This window comes from Eucyclogobius newberryi, unplaced genomic scaffold, assembly GCF_026437365.1.
Source record: "Eucyclogobius newberryi isolate DKJ021-1_F unplaced genomic scaffold, fEucNew1.0.hap1 SCAF_10, whole genome shotgun sequence".
Taxonomy (NCBI): Eukaryota; Metazoa; Chordata; class Actinopteri; order Gobiiformes; family Gobiidae; genus Eucyclogobius; species Eucyclogobius newberryi.
Genome location: NW_027315724.1, coordinates 1,010,046 through 1,027,687, shown reverse-complemented (window position 1 = coordinate 1,027,687; position 17,642 = coordinate 1,010,046). Strand labels below are relative to the sequence as shown.

Here is a 17,642-nt window from a genome sequence, read left to right as displayed (position 1 = left end):
AGTTGAGTTGGGCCTCAAGGGTCCAGATGAGTCCGGCCTCAAGGGTACAGTTGAGTCGGGCCTCAAGGGTCCAGTTGAGTCGGGCCTCGAGGGTCCAGTTGAGTCGGGCTTCAAGGGTCCAGTTGAGTCGGGCTTCAAGGGTCCAGTTGTTATATTTTTTTCAACACCTTTAAGGCACCCCAGCACTTTATTGTAAGTACAATCTTAACTGGTTTTAGCTGCACATATTTATTTTTTAATTGGTTTTATCTGGTTTTAAGCTAGTTTTAGTGAGTTTTATTTGGTTTTAAGCTGTTGGTGCCTCCAGAATGTCGGCCTCCCATGCCGGCAGGAGGAGGCACCACAGCGTGTGCTTCACCCTGAAGGAGGTGTCTGGAAAAGTACCACAGTTTTCACGTTTGGACTTTTCCAGACACCTCGTCCAGAAAGCTCTGAATTTCAAAGCCGATGACCTGAACTGTATCTTGACCCTGCCTTTCAACAAAGACTTTGATGTGAGCTTTCGCTCTGCGATAATTCTGAAAGAATTCTGGACAAGGTTTGAAGGGGTGAAGCCCCAGTTTACAGCATTCATTGTGGAGAATTTGACTGACAACTCACTGAAACATGTGATTGTTAGAATGTTCAATGAAACTGTTAGTGCTGATGACATTTGTATGTGGCTGGGAAGATTTTGCACGGTGAAAGGCCGGGCTATCAAGGTCAGAGATGTGGATGGCATTTGGACAGGCAGCTGGAGGGTCCCCATCCAACAATGCAGGACCCCCAGGGCTACCAAGACCTGAAGCACCTGCCTAGTATGATAGTCCTGGGGGATAACCGGGGCTACATCCACTACCAAGGACAACCCAAGCTCTGCCGGCGGTGTGGGGATTATGGGCACTTAGTGGAGGCTTGCACTCAAGTGGTCTGCGGGAAGTGTAGAGAAATTGGGCACACATTCGAGGAATGTACCAATGGCAGAAAGTGCAATCTCTGTGGGGACTTAGGTCACCTCTTCAGAGACTGCCCAAAATCATTTGCCAACAAACTGAAGGCCGGAACCCAAAATGTTGCACAAGAACAAGATGGCGGACAAGCACATGGAGGACTTGACAAAATGGTGGAAGAGCTACTTGGAAAGGAGGGGGCTGAGGGGGAGAGGGGTGGGGCCTGCGGAGGCTCCTCCCACACAGACCCAGTAGGAGGAGGTGGGGCCTGCGGAGGCTCCACCCACACACACTTGGGAGGGGGTGGTGGTGCCTGCGGGAGTCCCACCCACTGACACTCAGACGGGGGAGGGGGAACAGAGGCCTGAGGAGGCCTCCATTCCTGAAACCCAAATGAAACTCGGGACCATAGAGGCGATGGGACCCCTCGGGCCTCTGGACCCCCTGGATGAGTGTCTGAACTCCCTCCTGAACCACGCCCAGTACCTCAAGAGGCCTCTGTCAGAATCGTCCTCTGAGAGTAACTTGCTCTCGGAGAAGAGACCTGGGACCCTCTCAGACAGTGACTTTGTGGAGGAGCCCAGAACCTTCCCCTCCGATTCACCCAACGAGGTCTCGTTCCTCACGGTAGCTATGAAATCAACCCCAAGGACTTTCCCCATGAAAAGAATGGACAGAAGGGGACAAGTTGCTAAAACCCCTCCTCTCTCACCTACAAGAGAGAAGGCAGAGCAACATTTACAAGGTCCTCCATAACGGTCTCTTTTAACCGGATTTTAACCGTTTTATTTCGTTTCATCGTTATACCTGTTTTTAACCATGCTCATGGCGATCACATTCTCAACAATCAATGTCAGAAGTGTGAAGTCTAGAGTTAGAGCCCAGAGCATTTTATCCTGTCTTAACTCTTTAAACTCGGATGTGTTTTTATTACAAGAATGTTGTCTACCGTTTTTAAATCATTACAGAGACTGGGAGGAGTTGTGGCCACACACATCCGTCTGGAGTGGCTCCAACCAAAATAAAAATGATGGAGTGGCCATTTTAATCAAGAACCCCCTGGTGACGGTAACGGGCAGTACTTTTAATACATCTGAGTTTTATGGGGCGGGATTTTAAACTCTTAAATATTTATGGTTTTACTGATAAACACAACAGGTATGAGTTTTTAGAAGATCTGCAGTCCCACATGCTAGGTAGAACTCCTTTTATTTTAGCAGGGGATTTTAACTGTATTTTAACCAAAGATGATAGGAACAGAACAGGGGATTTTCAACTAGACAAAACATCGGTTTTATTGCAGGGTTTGTGTAGGGATTTTAAACTACGAGACTGTTTCAAAACCATGCATCCTAGAGAGGAGGGCTTCACCTGGTTCAGTGGAGTCGGGCCGCAAGGCCCCAGTTGATTCGGTTGAGTCGGGCCGCGAGGGCCCAGATGTAGTAGTAGTAGTAGTGCCCATCTTGTCCCAAGTAGTTAATCTTGTCCCAAGTAGTGCATCTCGTCCCAAGTAGTGCATCTTGGATAGGTACTGCATCTTGTAGTTTTTCGACCGACCTATGAAAGTTGAGTTGACAGTTGAGTCGGGCCGCAAGAGCCCAGTTCAGTCGGGCCGCAAGGGCCCAGTTGAGTCGGGCCTCAAGGGTCCAGTTGAGTCGGTCCTCAAGGGTCCAGTTGAGTCGGGCCTCAAGGGTCCAGTTGAGTCGGGCTTCAAGGGTCCAGTTGAGTCGGGTTTCAAGGGTCCAGTTGAGTCGGGCTTCAAGGCTCGGGCTTCAAGGGTCCAGTTGAGTCGGGCTTCAAGGGTCCAGTTGAGTCGGGCCTCAAGGGTCCAGATGAGTCGGGCCTCAAGGGTCCAGATGAGTCTGGCCGCAAGGGCCCAGTTGAGTCCGGCCTCAAGGGCCCAGTTGAGTCGGGCCTCAAGGGTCCAGTTGAGTCGGGACTCAAGGGTCCAGTTGAGTCGGGCCTCAAGGTTCCAGTTGAGTCGGGTTTCAAGGGTCCAGTTGAGTCCGGCTTCAAGGGTCCAGTTGAGTCGGGCTTCAAGGGTCCAGTTGAGTCGGGCCTCAAGGGTCCAGATGAGTCTGGCCGCAAGGGCCCAGTTGAGTCCGGCCTCAAGGGCCCACTTGAGTCGGGCCTCAAGGGTCCAGTTGAGTCTGGACTCAAGGGTCCAGTTGAGTCGGGCCTCAAGGTTCCAGTTGAGTCGGGTTTCAAGGGTCCAGTTGAGTCCGGCTTCAAGGGTCCAGTTGAGTCCGGCTTCAAGGGTCCAGTTGAGTCGGGCCTCAAGGGTCCAGATGAGTCGGGCCTCAAGGGTCCAGTTGAGTCGGGCCTCAAGGGTCCAAATGAGTCGGGCCGCAAGGGCCCAGACTCCTGAGGCAAGAGCCCAGTTGAGTCGGGCTGAAGGAGCCTAGACTCCTGCGGCAAGAGCCGCAATAGCCCAGTTTAGTCGGGCCGCAAGAACCCAGTTGAGTCCGGCTTCAAGGGTCCAGTTGAGTCCGGCTTCAAGGGTCCAGTTGAGTCGGGCCTCAAGGGTCCAGATGAGTCGGGCCTCAAGGGTCCAGTTGAGTCGGGCCTCAAGGGTCCATTTGAGTCGGGTTTCAAGGGTCCAGTTGAGTCGGGCCGCAAGAGCAGCGATCGAGGGTCCAGTTGAGTCGGGCCTCAAGGGTCCAGTTGAGTCGGGCCTTAAGTGTCCAGTTGAGTCGGACCTCAAGGGTCCAGTTGAGTGGGGCCGCAAGGGTCCAGTTGAGTCGGGCCGCAAGGGCCCAGTTGAGTTGGGCCGCAAGGGCCCAGTTGAGTTGGGCAGCAAGGGCCCAGTTGAGTCGGTTGAGTCGGGCCGCAAGGGCCAGGTTGTGGTAGTAGTAGTAGTGCATTTTTGTCCCAAGTAGTGCATCTTGTCCCAAGTGGTTTTTCGACCGACCTATGACAGTTGAGTTGACAGTTGAGTCGGGCCGCAAGAGTCCAGTTGAGTCGGGCCGCAAGAGCCCGGTTGAGTCGGGCCGCAAGGGGCCAGTTTAGTCGGGCCGCAAGGGCCCAGTTGAGTCAGGCCGCAAGAGCCCGGTTGAGTCGGGCCGCAAGAGCCCAGTCTCCCTTCGGCAAAAGCCGCAAGAGCCCAAATGAGTCGGGCCGCAAGGGCCCAGACTCCTGAGGCAAGAGCCCAGTTGAGTCGGGCTGAAGGAGCCTAGACTCCTGCGGCAAGAGCCGCAAGAGCCTTGTTTAGTCGGGCCGCAAGAACCCAGTTGAGTCGGGCCGCAAGGGCCCAGTTGAGTCGGGCCGCAAGGGCCCAGTTGAGTCTGTACGCAAGGCCCCAGTTGTAGTAGTGGTGGTAGTCGTGCATCTTGTCCCAAGTTGTGCATCTTGGATAGGTACTGCATCTTGTAGTTTTTCGACCGACCTATGAAAGTTGAGTCGACAGTTGAGTCGGGCCGCAAGAGCCCGGTTGAGTCGGGCCGCAAGGGCCCAGTTTAGTCGGGCCGCAAGGGCCCAGTTGAGTCGGGCCGCAAGAGCCCAGTTGAGTCGGGCCGCAAGGGCCCAGTTGAATCGGGCCGCAAGAGCCCAGTTGAGTAAGGCCCTAAGGGCCCAGAGTCCTAGGGCAAGAGCCGCAAGAGCCCATTTGAGTCGGGCCGCAAGGGCCCAGTTGAGTCGGTTGAGTAGGGCCGCAAGGGCCCAGTTCTAGTAGTAGTAGTAGTCGTGCATCTTGTCCCAAGTAGTGCATCTTGTCCCAAGTAGTGCATCTTGGATAGGTACTGCATCTTGTTTTTCGACCAACCTATGCCAATTGAGTTGACAGATGAGTCGGGCCGCAAGGGCCCAGACTCCTGAGGCAAGAGCCCAGTTGAGTCGGGCCGCAAGAGCCTAGACTCCTGCAGCAAGAGCCGCAAGAGCCCAGTTTAGTCGGGCCACAAGAGCCCAGTTGGGTCGGGCCGCAAGGGCCCAGTTGAGTCGGTCCGCAAGGGCCCAGTTGAGTCGGGCCGCAAGGGCCCACTTGAGTCGGGCCGCAAGGGCCCAGATGAGTCGGGCCTCAAGGGTCCATTTGAGTCGGGTTTCAAGGGTACAGTTGAGTCGGGTTTCAAGGGTCCAGTTGAGTCGGGCTTCAAGGGTCCAGTTGTGTCGGGCTGCAAGAGCGGCGGTCGAGGGTCCAGTTGAGTCTGGTCTCAAGGGTCCAGTTGAGTCAGGCCGCAAGAGCCCGGTTGAGTCGGGCCGCAAGAGCCCAGTCTCCCTTCGGCAAAAGCCGCAAGAGCCCAAATGAGTCGGGCCGCAAGGGCCCAGACTCCTGAGGAAAGAGCCCAGTTGAGTCGGGCTGAAGGAGCCTAGACTCCTGCGGCAAGAGCCGCAAGAGCCTTGTTTAGTCGGGCCGCAAGAACCCAGTTGAGTCGGGCCGCAAGGGCCCAGTTGAGTCGGGCCGCAAGGGCCCAGTTGAGTCTGTACGCAAGGCCCCAGTTGTAGTAGTGGTGGTAGTCGTGCATCTTGTCCCAAGTTGTGCATCTTGGATAGGTACTGCATCTTGTAGTTTTTCGACCGACCTATGAAAGTTGAGTTGACAGTTGAGTCGGGCCGCAAGAGCCCGGTTGAGTCGGGCCGCAAGGGCCCAGTTGAGTCGGGCCGCAAGGGCCCAGTTGAGTTGGGCCGCAAGAGCCTAGACTCCTGCGGCAAGAGCCGCAAGAGCCCAGTTTAGTCGGGCCACAAGAGCCCAGTTGAGTCGGGCCGCAAGGGCCCAGTTGAGTCGGTCCGCAAGGGCCCAGTTGAGTCGGGCCGCAAGGGCCCAGATGAGTCGGGCCTCAAGGGTCCATTTGAGTCGGGTTTCAAGGGTCCAGTTGAGTCGGGCTTCAAGGGTCCAGTTGTGTCGGGCTGCAAGAGCGGCGGTCGAGGGTCCAGTTGAGTCTGGTCTCAAGGGTCCAGTTGAGTCGGGCAGCAAGGGTCCAGTTGAGTCGGGCCGCAAGGGTCCAGTTGAGTCGGGCTGCAAGGGTCCAGTGGATTTGGGCCGCAAGAGGCCCGACTCATCTGGACCCTTGGAAGTCTTCGCATGAGGGTTCGAGCCGGGGACCTTTTGCGTGTGAGGCAAACGTGATAACCGCTACACTACAGAAGCGATAGTGTAGCGCAAGTACGTTGGTGGGACAAGTCCTAAGCGTCTGGGAATCGAACCCAGGTCTTCCGCGTGACAAGCGGAGATACTGTCCACTATATTAACGAGGACATAGGGGGCTGCAGGGGGGCCCCCTTTTTTTTTTTTTTTCCTTTCTTTTTTTTTTGGGCGTGTGTGTCGGTGTCTTTTTCCCGATCTCTGTGATGAAAAGTTTGAAGGACTACGCCGACAATTCCTCCGCTCCTCCCTCTTTTCTAGGAATAAACCATCGAGTTTGGAATGAACCGTGTTAAAGATTGAAGCAAACATAAAAGGAGGCTTTGTTTCTGCCCGGTTTCGAGCCGAGGACCTTTCGCGCGTTAGGCGAACGTGATAACCGCTACACTACAGAAACGACGTGCGAGCCTGTCGTGTCCCTTTTGCCACGCGACCGCCGATGCAAATGAGCGCGTGAACAGAAGTACACTGCCCGTGATGAAGCCCCGTGTGCCCTCAAGTACTGGACGCCGTGTGGCGCTGCAACGTGGCACTCTTGTTTCTCTTCAGAGCGTATAAATCTTTCGCCTTTTACTAAAGATTTCCGTGGAGAGGGACAACAAGAGATCTTTCCAATTTTTTGATGCCCTGCTTCAATGCGGGGCTTTTCTACCTATGTCTAAAGCAAGCAAGCGGTCATCCTCCAAGAGCAAAGGTTGTGTCTTGTCGGCCTTTAAACATGCCCTTGCGTACCCTCCGTTTGGCATCCCGTGTTCAAGAACTTTAAAAGTAAAAAAGAGTGCTTAGAACGCACAGACTTGCGTGTGTATCGCTGCCGTTTAACCTGGGGCTCAATCGTCGGGTGGAAGCTGGTCCATGCAAATGGCCGGAAGGACCATGCTGCCACATTGCCTCTTCCAGGGCCTGGGCCTTGGCTCGGAGCGGAGCAACTCATACTTACCTGGCAGGGGCGACACCATGATCAGGAAGGTGGTTCACCCAGGGCGAGGCTCGTCCATTGCACAAACAGGATGTGCTGACCCCTGTGAATTCCCCAAATGTGGGACTCTCAACTGCATAATTTCTGGTAGTGGGGGACTGCGTTCGCGCTCTCCCCTCTTGTTTTTTGTCAGAGGAAAAAAAAAAAAACCCAAAGGGTCGTTTCCATGTACGCCGCTCGCGCTCCGGCCCCTCCGCCGGGCGCTTTGCGCGGGCGCCGCTTTGGACCGTTGACGGGAGGGTCAGCGTGGGGAGAGCTCACTGCTCCCCGAACCCATTGTGGGCATCGCTTCTCGGCCTTTTGGCTAAGATCAAGTGTAGTATCTGTTCTTATCAGTTTAGTATCTGATACGTCCCCTACCCGGGGACCGTATATTAAATTGATTTTTGGACCAGGGAGATGGAATTTGGGGCTTGCTCCGTCCACTCCACGCATCGGCTCGGTATTGCAGTACCTCCGAGAACGGTGCACCTCCTCTCTCAGGTTAAAAAAAGTCATTCAGTTTGTTTTCGCCGTCACGTTACATGCAAATGTGCCATCATACCCTCATGTTAAACGCTTCCTTGCCGTTTGTCTGCTCCGGAAGTGGACAAAAATTCTCGGAGACGTTTTGAGTGGAAGGGCTGGATATTTCAAATCTCCCGCCAAAAGCCCTGACTGGAGAAGAGGGGGAGGGAAGGTGAAGTATCTGTTCCTAAACCCAACCCCCTTGGGAGGTAGCCCATTCCACGTAAACCCTTGTGCAAAATAGGCCACCTTTGGAATTTGAGTGGCCCCTTTGTGAAGTACAGTACATGTGTGTTGTGACTAGTCGCAACACCGACTTTCAAACCCATCCTCGACAAGTAAAGTCTTCGCATGAGGGCGTGCTTCTGCCCGGTTTCGAGCCTTTTGCGTGTGAGGCAAACATGATAACCGCTACACTACAGAAGCGATAGTGTAGTGCAGGTACGTTGGTGGGACAAGTCCTCAGCGTCAGTGCAACGCTTTCGTGCTGGGTAAAACGCACTTTCTCTCCCCGTCTGGGAATCGAACCCAGGTCTTGCTAAACCACTACGGATGTAATATACTTTTGGCCAGCGGCGGCGCTGTGGCGAGAGCGCGCCATGTTTGAATGCAGTGACGTCATTCATTCAATGTGACCGGGACAAGTTTAGCACTAGATCTGCTCCTGTTTTCACCTTCTTATGGACATTTTACTGCCCCAGAACACTCGTATTTTGTGGCATTTATAACGGGCATTTGAGGACGTTTTCAGGTAAAGTTCGTCTTGTGTTTTGCACTTTTGAAACTGTGTTTTTAGTCACGTAAAATCACTGCTACTTCCATGTCTCTGTTGAACAACTAACGCGACTTTTCTGTCAGTTTTGTGTGATATTCAGCCCTGTTAAGTTAAACTTTATTACATTTAAAGGTTTGCAGTTGTGCAGTTTTATTTAAGGTGTAATATTACGTCATCTGTGTGTTGTGTTGTCTCTTATTGTGCATAAAAGTAGTTGTAGCATCAACAATTCATCACAAGTAAGAGAGACTTTGTTTGTCCCACAATGGGGGAAATGCCTTCACTTCATGTTAATGTGGAGGACATTCCACAACTGTTACCTAGCAACAGACTGTAAACAAGAGCCAAAATCCATATGAATGACTCAACAATTATGTTGATTATGTTGTTCCTCTCTCCTGTCCTGTCCTCTGTCCTTTCCTCTCTCCTGTCCTCCTCTCCCCTGTCCTCCTCTGCCCCGTACTCCTCTGTCCTGTCCTCCTCTGCCCTGTCCTCCTCTGTCCTGTCCTCCACTATCCTGTCCTCCTCTGTCCTGTCCTCCTCTCTCCTGCCCTCCTCTACCCTGTCCTCCTCTGTCCCGTCCTCCTCTGTCCCGTCCTCCTCTGTCCCGTCCTCCTCTGTCCCGTCCTCCTCTGTCCCGTCCTCCTCTGTCCTGTCCTCCACTATCCTGTCCTCCTCTGTCCCGTCCTCCTCTGTCCCGTCCTCCTCTGTCCCGTCCTCCTCTGTCCCGTCCTCCTCTGTCCCGTCCTCCTCTGTCCCGTCCTCCTCTGTCCTGTCCTCCTCTGTCCTGTCTTCCTCTGTCCTGTCCTCCTCTGTCCTGTCCTCCTCTCCCCTGTCCTCCTCTCCCCTGTCCTCCTCTGCCCTGTCCTCCACTCTCCTGCCCTCCTCTGTCCCGTCCTCTGTCCCACCCACTCGTGTCCCCACCAGCTCTCTTCGTGAGCCCTTGGGTGAGTATAACTACATAAATCATGTGTTCTTGGTTTGTGTGGAGTCACACAGAGTCACACCGTGTAGAGGAGCAGTCACTTCTGTTTCATTTCATGTCTTTTCCTTTAGCAGTGGCTGAAGAGGACGCGCTGGAGAGGACAATGTTCAGCATCTCCGTCCAATCAACACGTGGATGTGTGTAATGTGTCTGTAACGCTTTAGCTCCATTTTGGATGTACCATGTGTTATAAAGGTTTGTCTTTTATTCCAGCCGTGTCTGCACCAGTCGCTGCTGAGCTCCATCATCCTCAGGTTTACAGAAGTTCACACACAGATGTCCTGCCATGAAAGACACTTTGGGACACGTTCTGTCCTGTGCATGAGCTCAGTTGTTCCTGACCCTGTTCAGGTCCTGCTCTGAATTCATGCATCTGTGATGAGAGTAAGTCATATTATCTGGTGTTCAATATGAATGAGTGAGAGCTTCTTCTGCTCATTCACACTAACATTGCTAAATAAAACAGCCATATAAACTTACTTATGATATAAACAACAGGTCAAATGTAAGTGTGCGTTGTTACTAACGGCTAAATATGACTCATTATTCTTCTTCTTCTCTTACAGCAGCTGCACAGTCCAAACAGACTGTTCTGGAGGAACCACAGGACGGTAAGAGCTTTTACTTGTTGCTTATTCACTGTAAGATCAAAGTTGATCAAACGTATCATACATTTCTTTCCTCTCTTCAGCTGCTGCAGATGTGCTGCCCCTTAAGCCTCCAGTGCCACTTCCACAGGAGCTGAGGTTTGTTCTGGCCGAGTCTGGAAGTACTTCAGCTCCAGGTCTGACATTTTAATAGAATAATCTAAACAAACATAAAGCTATATTGTGGTGTTTTAGTTGTTTCAGATGCAGCTCGTCCCACACATTCTGCATCTGATGCTCCTGGAGAAGAGAGAACCCAAAGTGAGTGAGCTCCATGTGTGTCTGTGTCTGTCTCAGTCAAACCATCACAGAGTGTACAGATGAATGCTTCATGCTCCATGTGTGTCTGTCTCAGTCAAACCATCACAGAGTGAACAGATGAATGCTTCATGCTCCATGTGTGTCTGTCTCAGTCAAACCATCACAGAGTGAACAGATGAATGCTTCATGCTCCATGTGTGTCTGTCTCAGTCAAACCATCACAGAGTGAACAGATGAATGCTTCATGCTCCATGTGTGTCTGTCTCAGTCAAACCATCACAGAGTGAACAGATGAATGCTTCATGCTCCATGTGTGTCTGTCTCAGTCAAACCATCACAGAGTGAACAGATGAATGCTTCATGCTGACTGTAGTTTGACAGCCAGTGCAGTGGTTCTAAATGTGTGTCATGTCTTGTATTTCACGTGTTGCTTATCACTAAAACATTCATCTGTTTTGTTCTGTAGTTCCTCCTCCAGTGAAGCTTCAGCCGCAGTCGTCACAACAGGCCGCCTCCCCCTCCACTGCCCCTGAGCCAATCAGCCAACAGCACGCTACACCCGACCACAAAACTACATATTTATCATTACATCATCATCACATCAAATTATTAAATGCATCATCTTCACTCAACATCAGCCGAAAAAGCTGGAGCAAACACAGACACTCTGGCAGCACCACCACAACTCTGCCTGTCGTCACCACGACACCTGCCACGCCTCCTACAGCTCTGACCATCACCGTCTCTTTCTCAGGACGCCCTGAGCAGCAGCAGCAGCAGCAGCCCTGAAGAAACACCACCTTTAAGGACTTTGTGGACACAGAGTTCTTCCAGAGGGAGCTGGAGGCCACAAGACAGAGAGTGGAGGAAAGGAAGCAACAGAAGAGGAAGAGAGAGGAGTCACCTGCCCCAGGGAGAACGTGCAGGTTCTGCAAACTGGTGCTGAAGCAGGCCCTCACAGTCCTCACATCCACACATACTTCCCTGGACTGTATATATCTGTATATTTATTGTAAATACTACTGTAAAGTAATGAATGCTGTCTGAAGTTTAAATAAATGAAACTTAATATTTCTGGTATTTTCCCTGTCAATAAATATTCTTAAAAGTACATGTTTTTTTGTGTTTTCTTTCCAATATAGCAATACAACAATATTCTTTAAATGATTGAGATATCATATCATTAATAATATGAGTAAATGTTTTATTTCTCTGCAGAACATAAACTGAACACAATAGTACAGTTCAGTGCTGCAGTGTTAGAGATGTGATAGTGTGACCTCTGACCCCTGCAGACTAAACACCTGGAGTTTTCTGACCCACTCCAAGTTTATTCATGCAGAAGATGTGACGTGGGTTAATCTCTTAAGGTGAAGCAGAAATCACTTTTTGTGATCAATTTGTGATTTTATTAATATTGCAAATCAGTCCCAGCAGCTGCATGTGAGTCCTTCTCATGATCTGACCTTTTAACAAGTGCAAACTGACACACCAACTCATAAACTTTATACATTTAAAGTTTGAACTTATAAACTTCATATATTTAAAGTTTTGATCCTTTGAAACGTTCCTCTTCTTCTGGGCACAGCAGGATTTGAACTCGGGTCTCTTGAGATGAATTTGTGAACAACACGAATCTCTGCATTCTGATTGGTTGGCCTTCATCACAGTGGCACATGGCACACAGGCTCATTCTGATTGGCTGGCGCTCTATGCCCACTATCCACGGCTGGCCGAGCTGGGGTCGGGCCTGGTTAGTACTTGGATGGGAGACCGCCTGGGAATACCAGGTGCTGTAAGCTTTTATCTTCTTTTGTAAAGCCTTCAACAGACAAAGAAACAAAGAAACACAGTATGTGTGCATATTTTGAAACTAAAGTGGAACCAAAAACACAGTCAATTTGACTTTAAAATCACACATTTTTGTACAAACTGCCATTTAGAATATGGACAGCAGAGGGAGCTGTCCTGCTACTTTTGTACATTTAGAGTCTTTTATGACCAAAAAATATATTCTGAAACTTGTAAAAAAGGATGTAAAAATACCAGGTGCTGAAAGCAATTTTCAACGCAATTGACCTGTTTAATAAAAAATAAAAAAAGAGTATTTATGCCCCAAGAAACCCCTGAGAAACATTGTTGTCCTGCTACTTTTGTACATTTTGAGCGAGTATTTTATGCCCCAAAAATATTTTGAAGCTTGTAAAAAGTATGTAAAAAATACCAGGTGCTGAAAGCATTTTTTAAACAATTGAGTGTAAAATAAAGATAAAAATATAGAGTATTTTAAGCAAAAAAATCAAAACAAAACTTTACTGTCTTGCTACTTTTGTACATTTGAGAGTATTTTAGGCCAAAATATATATATATATATATATATATATTTTGAAGCCTGTTAAAAGTATGTAAAAATGTTCAGCACAATTTACCTGTTTTATAAAAAAAAAAAAAAAAAGAGTATTAATGCAAAAAAAAAAAAAAACATTGTTGTCCTGCTACTTTTGTACATTTGAGAGAATATTTTATGCCCCCAAAAATATTTTGAAGCTTGTAAAAAAATATGTAAAAAATATCAGGTGCGGAAAGCATTTTTTGAAACAATTGAGTGTAAGTTAAAGATAAAAAGAGTATTTTAAGCAAAAACTAAGCAAAACATTGCTGTCCTGCTACTTTTGTACATTTTGAGAGTAATTTATGCAAAAATACCAGGCGCCATCAGCATTTTTTGAAATGATTTACAAAACTAAAAACTTATTTTGACTAAACAGGTGGTGCCTATATGGTATTTTCTATGTATTTCATGGAAACAGAGTATTTTATGCCAAAACACATAGGAATAATAGAATAATATTCAGGCTAAAAGCAGGGAAATGGCCAAATGATAAAGAAAGCCCAAAAGGTGTCTTGAAACATTGACTCTTACATTTGAGCAGGGTTTTCTTTAGGTTGAAAGAGTCAAGTTGACAAGAAAAGCTTGTCTGTTCCTCCTGGAAAAGCACGAGTCCCATTCCCCATCTGGAGCTGGTGAAACATGGATATAAAAGCAGTCTCCACCCCAGAGCCCTTCGCTTACGGCCATACCACCCTGAACACGCCCGATCTCGTCTGATCTCGGAAGCTAAGCAGGGTCGGGCCTGGTTAGTACTTGGATGGGAGACCGCCTGGGAATACCAGGTGCTGTAAGCTTTTATCTTCTTTTGTAAAGCCTTCAACAGACAAAGAAACAAAGAAACACAGTATGTGTGCATATTTTGAAACTAAAGTGGAACCAAAAACACAGTCAATTTGACTTTAAAATCACACATTTTTGTACAAACTGCCATTTAGAATATGGACAGCAGAGGGAGCTGTCCTGCTACTTTTGTACATTTAGAGTCTTTTATGACCAAAAAATATATTCTGAAACTTGTAAAAAAGGATGTAAAAATACCAGGTGCTGAAAGCAATTTTCAACGCAATTGACCTGTTTAATAAAAAATAAAAAAAGAGTATTTATGCCCCAAGAAACCCCTGAGAAACATTGTTGTCCTGCTACTTTTGTACATTTTGAGCGAGTATTTTATGCCCCAAAAATATTTTGAAGCTTGTAAAAAGTATGTAAAAAATACCAGGTGCTGAAAGCATTTTTTAAACAATTGAGTGTAAAATAAAGATAAAAATATAGAGTATTTTAAGCAAAAAAATCAAAACAAAACTTTACTGTCTTGCTACTTTTGTACATTTGAGAGTATTTTAGGCCAAAAAATATATATATATATTTTGAAGCCTGTTAAAAGTATGTAAAAATGTTCAGCACAATTTACCTGTTTTATATATATAAAAAAAAAAAAGAGTATTAATGCAAAAAAAAAAAAAAAATTGTTGTCCTGCTACTTTTGTACATTTGAGAGAATATTTTATGCCCCCAAAAATATTTTGAAGCTTGTAAAAAAATATGTAAAAAATATCAGGTGCGGAAAGCATTTTTTGAAACAATTGAGTGTAAATTAAAGATAAAAAAGAGTATTTTAAGCAAAAACTAAGCAAAACATTGCTGTCCTGCTACTTTTGTACATTTTGAGAGTAATTTATGCAAAAATACCAGGCGCCATCAGCATTTTTTGAAATGATTTACAAAACTAAAAACTTATTTTGACTAAACAGGTGGTGCCTATATGGTATTTTCTATGTATTTCATGGAAACAGAGTATTTTATGCCAAAACACATAGGAATAATAGAATAATATTCAGGCTAAAAGCAGGGAAATGGCCAAATGATAAAGAAAGCCCAAAAGGTGTCTTGAAACATTGACTCTTACATTTGAGCAGGGTTTTCTTTAGGTTGAAAGAGTCAAGTTGACAAGAAAAGCTTGTCTGTTCCTCCTGGAAAAGCACGAGTCCCATTCCCCATCTGGAGCTGGTGAAACATGGATATAAAAGCAGTCTCCACCCCAGAGCCCTTCGCTTAGGCCATACCACCCTGAACACGCCCGATCTCGTCTGATCTCGGAAGCTAAGCAGGGTCGGGCCTGGTTAGTACTTGGATGGGAGACCGCCTGGGAATACCAGGTGCTGTAAGCTTTTATCTTCTTTTGTAAAGCCTTCAACAGACAAAGAAACAAAGAAACACAGTATGTGTGCATATTTTGAAACTAAAGTGGAACCAAAAACACAGTCAATTTGACTTTAAAATCACACATTTTTGTACAAACTGCCATTTAGAATATGGACAGCAGAGGGAGCTGTCCTGCTACTTTTGTACATTTAGAGTCTTTTATGACCAAAAAATATATTCTGAAACTTGTAAAAAAGGATGTAAAAATACCAGGTGCTGAAAGCAATTTTCAACGCAATTGACCTGTTTAATAAAAAATAAAAAAAGAGTATTTATGCCCCAAGAAACCCCTGAGAAACATTGTTGTCCTGCTACTTTTGTACATTTTGAGCGAGTATTTTATGCCCCAAAAATATTTTGAAGCTTGTAAAAAGTATGTAAAAAATACCAGGTGCTGAAAGCATTTTTTAAACAATTGAGTGTAAAATAAAGATAAAAATATAGAGTATTTTAAGCAAAAAAATCAAAACAAAACTTTACTGTCTTGCTACTTTTGTACATTTGAGAGTATTTTAGGCCAAAATATATATATATATATATATATATATATATATATATATATATATATATTTTGAAGCCTGTTAAAAGTATGTAAAAATGTTCAGCACAATTTACCTGTTTTATAAAAAAAAAAAAAAAAAGAGTATTAATGCAAAAAAAAAAAAAACATTGTTGTCCTGCTACTTTTGTACATTTGAGAGAATATTTTATGCCCCCAAAAATATTTTGAAGCTTGTAAAAAAATATGTAAAAAATATCAGGTGCGGAAAGCATTTTTTGAAACAATTGAGTGTAAATTAAAGATAAAAAAGAGTATTTTAAGCAAAGCAAAACATTGCTGTCCTGCTACTTTTGTACATTTTGAGAGTAATTTATGCAAAAATACCAGGCGCCATCAGCATTTTTTGAAATGATTTACAAAACTAAAAACTTATTTTGACTAAACAGGTGGTGCCTATATGGTATTTTCTATGTATTTCATGGAAACAGAGTATTTTATGCCAAAACACATAGGAATAATAGAATAATATTCAGGCTAAAAGCAGGGAAATGGCCAAATGATAAAGAAAGCCCAAAAGGTGTCTTGAAACATTGACTCTTACATTTGAGCAGGGTTTTCTTTAGGTTGAAAGAGTCAAGTTGACAAGAAAAGCTTGTCTGTTCCTCCTGGAAAAGCACGAGTCCCATTCCCCATCTGGAGCTGGTGAAACATGGATATAAAAGCAGTCTCCACCCCAGAGCCCTTCGCTTACGGCCATACCACCCTGAACACGCCCGATCTCGTCTGATCTCGGAAGCTAAGCAGGGTCGGGCCTGGTTAGTACTTGGATGGGAGACCGCCTGGGAATACCAGGTGCTGTAAGCTTTTATCTTCTTTTGTAAAGCCTTCAACAGACAAAGAAACAAAGAAACACAGTATGTGTGCATATTTTGAAACTAAAGTGGAACCAAAAACACAGTCAATTTGACTTTAAAATCACACATTTTTGTACAAACTGCCATTTAGAATATGGACAGCAGAGGGAGCTGTCCTGCTACTTTTGTACATTTAGAGTCTTTTATGACCAAAAAATATATTCTGAAACTTGTAAAAAAGGATGTAAAAATACCAGGTGCTGAAAGCAATTTTCAACGCAATTGACCTGTTTAATAAAAAATAAAAAAAGAGTATTTATGCCCCAAGAAACCCCTGAGAAACATTGTTGTCCTGCTACTTTTGTACATTTTGAGCGAGTATTTTATGCCCCAAAAATATTTTGAAGCTTGTAAAAAGTATGTAAAAAATACCAGGTGCTGAAAGCATTTTTTAAACAATTGAGTGTAAAATAAAGATAAAAATATAGAGTATTTTAAGCAAAAAAATCAAAACAAAACTTTACTGTCTTGCTACTTTTGTACATTTGAGAGTATTTTAGGCCAAAATATATATATATATATATATATATATTTTGAAGCCTGTTAAAAGTATGTAAAAATGTTCAGCACAATTTACCTGTTTTATAAAAAAAAAAAAAAAAAGAGTATTAATGCAAAAAAAAAAAAAAACATTGTTGTCCTGCTACTTTTGTACATTTGAGAGAATATTTTATGCCCCCAAAAATATTTTGAAGCTTGTAAAAAAATATGTAAAAAATATCAGGTGCGGAAAGCATTTTTTGAAACAATTGAGTGTAAGTTAAAGATAAAAAGAGTATTTTAAGCAAAAACTAAGCAAAACATTGCTGTCCTGCTACTTTTGTACATTTTGAGAGTAATTTATGCAAAAATACCAGGCGCCATCAGCATTTTTTGAAATGATTTACAAAACTAAAAACTTATTTTGACTAAACAGGTGGTGCCTATATGGTATTTTCTATGTATTTCATGGAAACAGAGTATTTTATGCCAAAACACATAGGAATAATAGAATAATATTCAGGCTAAAAGCAGGGAAATGGCCAAATGATAAAGAAAGCCCAAAAGGTGTCTTGAAACATTGACTCTTACATTTGAGCAGGGTTTTCTTTAGGTTGAAAGAGTCAAGTTGACAAGAAAAGCTTGTCTGTTCCTCCTGGAAAAGCACGAGTCCCATTCCCCATCTGGAGCTGGTGAAACATGGATATAAAAGCAGTCTCCACCCCAGAGCCCTTCGCTTACGGCCATACCACCCTGAACACGCCCGATCTCGTCTGATCTCGGAAGCTAAGCAGGGTCGGGCCTGGTTAGTACTTGGATGGGAGACCGCCTGGGAATACCAGGTGCTGTAAGCTTTTATCTTCTTTTGTAAAGCCTTCAACAGACAAAGAAACAAAGAAACACAGTATGTGTGCATATTTTGAAACTAAAGTGGAACCAAAAACACAGTCAATTTGACTTTAAAATCACACATTTTTGTACAAACTGCCATTTAG

The 17,642-nt window shown here is 45.7% G+C and overlaps 7 non-coding genes across 7 annotated transcripts; all 7 read left to right on the top strand.

Annotated features, from left to right (window-relative positions):
• The first annotated feature begins 6,534 nt into the window (after window positions 1-6,534).
• Window positions 6,535-6,648, top strand: LOC140380658 (U5 spliceosomal RNA). The gene has a single exon (XR_011931184.1). It is a non-coding gene; the product is annotated as a U5 spliceosomal RNA (small nuclear RNA).
• Window positions 6,649-6,935: 287 nt separating this feature from the next.
• Window positions 6,936-7,101, top strand: LOC140380636 (U1 spliceosomal RNA). The gene has a single exon (XR_011931180.1). It is a non-coding gene; the product is annotated as a U1 spliceosomal RNA (small nuclear RNA).
• Window positions 7,102-7,266: 165 nt separating this feature from the next.
• Window positions 7,267-7,458, top strand: LOC140380643 (U2 spliceosomal RNA). Its single transcript, XR_011931181.1, has one exon. It is a non-coding gene; the product is annotated as a U2 spliceosomal RNA (small nuclear RNA).
• Window positions 7,459-13,224: 5,766 nt separating this feature from the next.
• On the top strand, window positions 13,225-13,343 carry LOC140380780 (5S ribosomal RNA). Its single transcript, XR_011931209.1, has one exon. It is a non-coding gene; the product is annotated as a 5S ribosomal RNA (ribosomal RNA).
• A 1,256-nt stretch (window positions 13,344-14,599) lies between these two features.
• On the top strand, window positions 14,600-14,717 carry LOC140380850 (5S ribosomal RNA). Its single transcript, XR_011931223.1, has one exon. It is a non-coding gene; the product is annotated as a 5S ribosomal RNA (ribosomal RNA).
• Window positions 14,718-15,998: 1,281 nt separating this feature from the next.
• LOC140380774 (5S ribosomal RNA) lies at window positions 15,999-16,117 on the top strand. Its single transcript, XR_011931207.1, has one exon. It is a non-coding gene; the product is annotated as a 5S ribosomal RNA (ribosomal RNA).
• Window positions 16,118-17,382: 1,265 nt separating this feature from the next.
• Window positions 17,383-17,501, top strand: LOC140380768 (5S ribosomal RNA). Its single transcript, XR_011931205.1, has one exon. It is a non-coding gene; the product is annotated as a 5S ribosomal RNA (ribosomal RNA).
• Window positions 17,502-17,642: the final 141 nt, after the last annotated feature.